This window comes from Clarias gariepinus, chromosome 2 (genome assembly GCF_024256425.1).
Source record: "Clarias gariepinus isolate MV-2021 ecotype Netherlands chromosome 2, CGAR_prim_01v2, whole genome shotgun sequence".
NCBI classification, from domain to species: Eukaryota; Metazoa; Chordata; class Actinopteri; order Siluriformes; family Clariidae; genus Clarias; species Clarias gariepinus.
In genome coordinates, this window is record NC_071101.1 from 3,660,919 (window position 1) to 3,668,271 (window position 7,353).

Sequence of the window (7,353 nt, forward strand, 5' to 3'; positions counted from 1 at the left end):
GGAACTGTTCAGAAGCGAGTGCGCGCTAAACAGGTGTAAAAGCTCCAAGACAATCCTCCCCCATATACGGTCCAGATACCAAAAACCAGGGAGCGTGCTTGCTCTATCCTTATAGAGAAAAATAAAAAAGCAGCAATTAACCTGATTAGAGGTATCTCGGACGAGCCCTCAAATTGTAAGGATTTCCTGAATTTTGGTAGACCTCCTTTTGTCTACTCAGTGCTCAGCCTGTATTTTGCTTATCCCGCCTGGTACCAGGGAACCCCTTAGTGAAACACACAAGTCAGTGCTCAGTGAGACGTTCAAAGTTTATTGTGGGAGACAGGAGTATATATACGCACACACACAAAACCAAATAAAAGGCGGCTGCAGGAGTGTTTACATCTCATCTGGAATGTTTATAAAAGATAAGGTAAAAAAGAACATAAACTTAGGAGTAGCTTTGCATTTACGAGTGTTTAACAGTTTTACGACCTTTAACATAAACTACTATAAAATGTGTTTATTGAAAGTGCAGCTTGTGTCGTGGTAAAAGAAAGAAAAACACTCTGTTCTCACAAACACAAAATATCATAAAACACATTTATCATTCACACATCTTATCAAACACACATCAAATATTCCCTACAGTATGTGTGTGTGTGTGTGTGTGTGTGTGTGGTAAGAGAGAGAGAGAGAGAGAGAGAGACTGGTGTTTAATGATACAGAACTACAGTACTATTAAATAAAAAATAATTAATTACTAATATTTCTGTAGATTTTTATTCTACTCTTATAATCCTTTCCAGACAAAAGCCATAGGGTGTGGTGGTGGTGGAATGGGTGGTGCATTTGCGCTCGGAAATGTAAAGTATTTAGTGAGGTTCTGTGGAATAACAGATAAAAAACCTAGGGTTGCCAGATAATTTCAGTAAACCTGCCACATCTCTAAACCTATATTAATAAAGAACTGATCCAGTACTACAGTGGGTGTAAAATGTGATTTTCATCTTAATCTGAGTGATTGTGTGACTTTGGTCATCACACTGCCATTACCTATGGAGTGAAATCAGAGTCAGAAGAACTTCAACCTGAGTGTGTTATACTTTAGAAACACATTTATAATACATATGTAGTGTTTAACAAGAAAACATGTGATAAATGTCATGTTTAGGGGAAGTTAATGTATTTGTACAGTTCAATAAGACAAGAAAATAAACACATGATAAAATGTCAGGACAGAAATATTAGTGTATACTTTACATCTCTGAAAATAAACCTGGTTTCAAATTGTTCGATTTAGAGCGGAACACCGAGATCTGGCAACCTCATTGTAGGAGCACCGGTGTGCGGCTTACAGTTAGTGCAGTATAAAAGGCCACAGTCAGGGTGTGGAGAGTTCTTTTTCTTCCTCCACCCGGAGAGCTGCTGCTGTAAGTGTGTGTGAAGTTGTGAAGGAGAGGAAACTCGGATCTGCTTGATGTTTTGTTGAAGGATTTGTGTAACTTTAATGTGATGATGTGATTTAAAGTGTAAACACAGTGTCTGAGACATGAAGAGAGGGTGAGTGTGAACTTTATATAACTCTATAAACTCTATATCACAGCTCTTACACAACTCAGAACTTCACTTAGTGCACTAATTACACAACACTCATAGAGTTTAGATATTCATTCAGCAGTTACATACAGTATATTCAACATTAATCATAAATAGAAACAGTAAACACATTCTAGCTGCTTCCACAATATTGTGTTTAACTACAGAAATGCTGTAAAGGAACATCAAAGTCAAGCAAACTGTCAATCATCTACAGAAACACTCTGAATTATGGCATTAGATTAGATTAGATTAGATAGAACTTTATTGTCACTGCACGTGTTCGGTACTAGGCATCAGAATCCAGTTATCATCTACACAATACACAATACACACACATGAGCACAAACTGCTGCTAATTCACACTCACATGACTTTCGCTAGCTTGGCTTGAATACAAACCTCTGTGTTGTTTAATATGATGTTATATATTATATTATACCATGTGATTGAATAATACTTCAAAAAACGGTGAAGTGATATCAAGAAGCGGTTTATATAATGCTTTTTATTTATTTATTTATTTATTTATTTATTTCGTAGAACATCTGCATACCAGAAGAGCATAGTTGGAGCCATGACCTTCTTTTCTGTTATCTGCATGGTGTGGATGAGCATCGGTATGGGTCGGTAACTAAATAATAAATGAAACATAAAGTCCTTAAAATACATGATTTATCTAGATTTAATATTTCATATTTCAGACATCGTCTCTGCTCTACTTCAGATCAGTGTATCTGGCCCAGTGGGTTCTACAGCTGTCCTGCCCTGTGAACTGTTGAGTGTAGACACTGACATACCGTATATTAGATGGAGAATCGAATCTCAGACTGTGTTTGAGCGAGAGGGTGTGGACTCGTATCCAGCTGGGGGATATGAGGGTCGTGTGGACGTTCCTGTGGAGGAGCTGCGTAAGGGGAACTGTTCACTGGTGTTACACAATCTGACATTTACTGATACAGGAGTCTACACCAGCTACCAGACAGTGAGACACACCAAGAGATCTGTCCGTGTTAGGAGAGGAACAGTCCTGATCAACAGTGTTAATCTCTCAGTCTATGGTGAGTGAGTTAGTGTCAGTAGAACACACACTGAGCGTTACACACACCAGAGAACAAAGCTGGAAATAACTAATGATTATAAAAGTGTAAATCTTACTGTGTTATGATGCAGTAATGTGTGTTTTCTTTCCCTTTAGTTCCCCCTCTTAAAGAAACAGACGTTGGTATTTCAGCAGCTCCCACAGGTGAGTCAGTATCTACCTTCCCCTTATTTTCATCACTAATCAATAATTAACAGTCTGTTCCAGAACGTTGGAGGTGGAAGTAGAACTGAGTGATGCACAGTTTAAATTCCTCAGTTATCTCATGACAGATTAAGCAGGTGTGTTGTTGGGTGTGTGTGTGGTGTGTTTTTGTTCCATTTTCTCCTTGGGTGTGTTTGTGTTCCTGTCACTTCACATGAGGACTGAAAAACCCTGTGCGAATTAAGACAATTTAGGACTTTTAGCACCACTGAATAAATATTTTAAATTAATAAAAGGTTTAGGGCTTTTGAATTCTGTGTTAATTTCGGAAAAATTGCGCAGTTCTATTTAAACACACTAAAACTCATTTCTGTCTCTCTGCAGTAATGAAGAGTCCTCACCCACTGGTCCTGGTCCTGTCCCTCGTCTCATGTTTACTCGTCCAGCTCTTCTGTGGAGAAACATGAGTGTGACCTACAGCTGTGTACAGGACTGTGTGTTTCAATCACACACAGTAAACTACACACTGCAGCTTTTACACACTTTCCTGTCAGAACTCAGCATTAGTGAGACTGGACTTTCTTCCAGAACTGAACTTGAACAGGATTTTGTTCTGGAGGAACCAGTTTGTTCTTCTCACAGCGTGGTGTATCAAATGATCCAAACATCTGCACTTTACTCTGAGTTAAGCTGGTGTTACACTGCACAGTTACAGCAGAACTTTATTATCATTAACTCATTATTATTCTGTATGTGACATTTTGCTTGTTTCTTCGGCTTAGAGACAGTGCCACTGAAGAAAAGACAGGAGGCAGAGTTGGAGGTAGCAGAGCTGAAGATGTTGAGGTTCTCTTTGGGAGTGACAAGGATGGATAGGATCAAGAATGAGTTTATCAGAGGGACAACCTATGTTAGATGTTTTGGAGATAAAGTCAGAGAGGCCAGATTGAGGTGGTTTGGACATGTTCAGAGGAGAGATTGTGAATATATTGGTAGAAGGATGCTGAGGTTGGAACTGCCAGGCAGGAGGTCTAGAGGAAGACCAAAGAGGATATTTATGGATGCAGTGAGAGAGGACATGAAGTTAGTTGGTGTGAGAGAAGAGGATGCAGAGGATAGGGTTAGATGGAGGCAGATGATTCGCTGTGGCGACCCCTGAAAGGGAACAGCCGATAGACAAAGAAGTTCTTGTAATTAGGTAGGGTAAATAGTGTATAGATAGTGTATGTAGCATATAGGGGTCAGGTATAGCTAAGTGATTAAGGCATTGGACTATGGGTCTGAAGGTCCTAAGTTCAAATCCCATGACAACCAAATTGTCCCTGTTGGGCCCTTAAAGGGATCATACAGAAACAATTTTCATTAAATGTTAATATGATCTTTAGGGTCCTAATGAAAAGTTTGTAATATATTTAATAAAAAATCCTCAATGGTTGTGTAAAAAAACCACTACTTTTAACTCGTAAAAACTAGCTCTGTTCTCAGCAACCTGTTTCAGTGCATGTTCCTTTAAATGCTTATGATCTCTGCTGAGCCCACCCCCCTGCAGTTCTGTGGGGCGTGTCTTCACAACACACGTGGGGTATAGCCACGGGAGTGTAGTCCAGTGCGGGCAATGCTTTGGACTGCATTACCCACAACGCAGTGCTTTGTGGGTAATGCAGTCCAAACTAAAAAACGCTGTAATATAGAGCCTGAGTCTGTTTTCTTCAGTCGTTTTTGGTTAGATTTAAGTACGGAACCTACGCGAAAGTTTGTAATATCGCCTGACAACGCAGAAATTAAAAGAATGGACATGCATCGACTCGATTTGTCTTTCTCATCACTGCATGGGCATGAATTAACGGGCTGTTACGCTGCCGCGAGCAACAACAACAAAAGCGGAGAAGCTTACTGAGAGAGATACGGACGCGATGTGTTTACTGATGTGTTTACATGACTTCTTAATCTTCGACAGACATCGTTATAAACCATCTAACGTAACAAAGGTAAGCATAATATAGTTTTCCGACTACGTACACAGTTTGCAACTAGACAATCACCTTAATGCATTGTTTATTATAAACGTGCGATTAGGGATTATATAGAGACGGCTGTACATAGAGAAGAAGCCATAACCATGTTGTATGAGAGTGTAAGTTAACTTACACTCCGCATTCATCGTGATTATTAGAAAAGGCGATCTGCAAAGAGTCATAGAAAAAGAAATTACTCACTGAGCCTGGTGAAGATAAAGCAGGAACACAAAGCGTTAGTACAGATCCATTTTTAGGAGCAGCTTCCTAGTAAAACCTGCTTTATATTGACCCGCGTTTATAAAGCAGTCTGTTAAAAAATGATTATCGCAAACATGAACGCATTTAGGTAAATCGGCGGGGACGTTAGCTTCAAAAACAAAATTCAGCCACTGCGTCCTCAGTGGCTCAGATGTCGGTAGTGAATGACGACTGCTGTGTTCGCTATTACACCCAACAACTGTACATCACACTCGCTTAGGCGCCATTTTGCTCCAGTGGCGAAAAAACAATGGCCGACAGCTTCTTCTCACTCGGGGCGGGTCTTTGCTAAAACACCAGTGTCAATCAACTAGTGTAGGAGCGGCCTCTTGTGGTGTGGCGTCACATCGACAGGCATTTGTGATTGGCCTGATTTTAGAAGGGGCATGTTATTGTAATAAATGAAAAGAAAATCACTGGGCGGCTCTTTATCATCGTAGAGTGGTTGTGTACGCACTCTCCTAACACACAGTTCAGTCCAAACAGCTTAAAATAGTGCATGTAGTGCTGTGTGACCCCTTTAAGCTTCAACTGCTCAGACATCTATTGATATTTATTACTTATTACTTAAGTTTTAATTCTCTTTTTAAGGTCACTGGCGGTCGTGTAAGCATTTCACTACATTTCGTACTGTGTATGACTGTGTATGTGACAAATAAAATTTGAATTTGAATTTGATTTGAATTTGAATTTGAATTTGACATATAATGATGAATAATAATTACAGATAGTGTATAATGAGATAAAGATTATGTAAGTCACTCTGGTGGATAAGGGTGTCTGTCAAATGCCTAAATGTACAGATAGTGTATATAGTGTATGACCTGTAAATACAGGTTATCAGGACGTCACTGCTGTTTGTTTCATCTCCTTTTTCTCTCAGTTTTCGGTTAGATTGGCATTAAGGGAAGAGAGTATATTTTTGTTCCATTTCTTTTGGCTACATTTACATTTATGACATTTGACTGACCCCCTTATCCAAAGTGACTCACATACACTATCTCTTTATATATCTGAGCATTGTTAAGGGGACTTCTTCAAGGGCCCTACAGTAGCAACTTGGCAGTAGTGGGGTTTGAGCCTAGTAGATCAGTAGTCCAATGCCATGACCACTGAGCTACTCCTGCCCTATCAGGTTACTCATTTGTCAGAGGGAATTATGTTGATTTTCCTGAAGCTCATAATCACTTTTAGGAACTTTTAGAACATGTTGTAAATAAACACAAAGCAAACACATTATTGGTCTTACTTCTGGACATTCATTGACACTAGTGGTCACGGCAGACCTGCACATTCATGGACATTACTTACTTATTCTATTTTATTTCCCTGATGCACATAAGTCACTTTAAATATGACACTTTCAGGCACACCACCTGGACATTTCTATTTATATATAACTTCATTCCCATACAGAAATTCCATAAATTCTATATTTTCTATATCGTACCGCTAGCTTTTTCTTATTTTTCTTATATTTTTCATATATTTTGTATTGTACAGATATTTTATTCTTTCTTAGTTAAATTTACTTTCTATTTTCTTTTTCATATTCATTTCCAATTAATATTCTTTTTTTTTTTTATAAGCATTTCACTGTATATTGTACTGTGTATGACTGTGTATGTGACAAATAAAATTTGAATTTTTAATTTGAATTACTTTTCTTTCCTTTTACATCATCACATCCCCAGTGAGCGTGTCACATTAAACATTCTTACAGCACTGCTCTCTTCTCCTGATCAATGATTCTTCTTCATTATACACAGTGTAACACAAAACTGAGCTGGAAATTGTAGAGTGTAAATCCAGTCTCTTGAAGTGTGTGTGGTAGAGCAGTGAGACTAAAATATACAGGCCAGTGGACTCCAGGACCAGGGTTAAGACCTGCTCATCTAAAGGGATGTGGTGCCATCTAGTGGTGGAAAGGAGAACAAATAGAACTGGCCTTTAAAGATTATGGACAAAGGTGAGATCTTCAGTGTTCATTCTCAACACCAACCTTCTTCTTTATTTTGGTTTTCATTTGTAATAAAGATTATAATTGAGAAGTTTGAGTGTTCTCGCTTATCCACAACACTACATGTGAGATATGAGGAATTCCCAATAACAATAACACAATGCAAAGGCTTTCAAATTCAAATTCAAATTTTATTTGTCACTTACACAGTCATACACAGTACGATATCCAGTAACAAATCCAAAAGACCCTTTAAGCTATCAGAAGTTATATAATTTTCATAAACACATGCT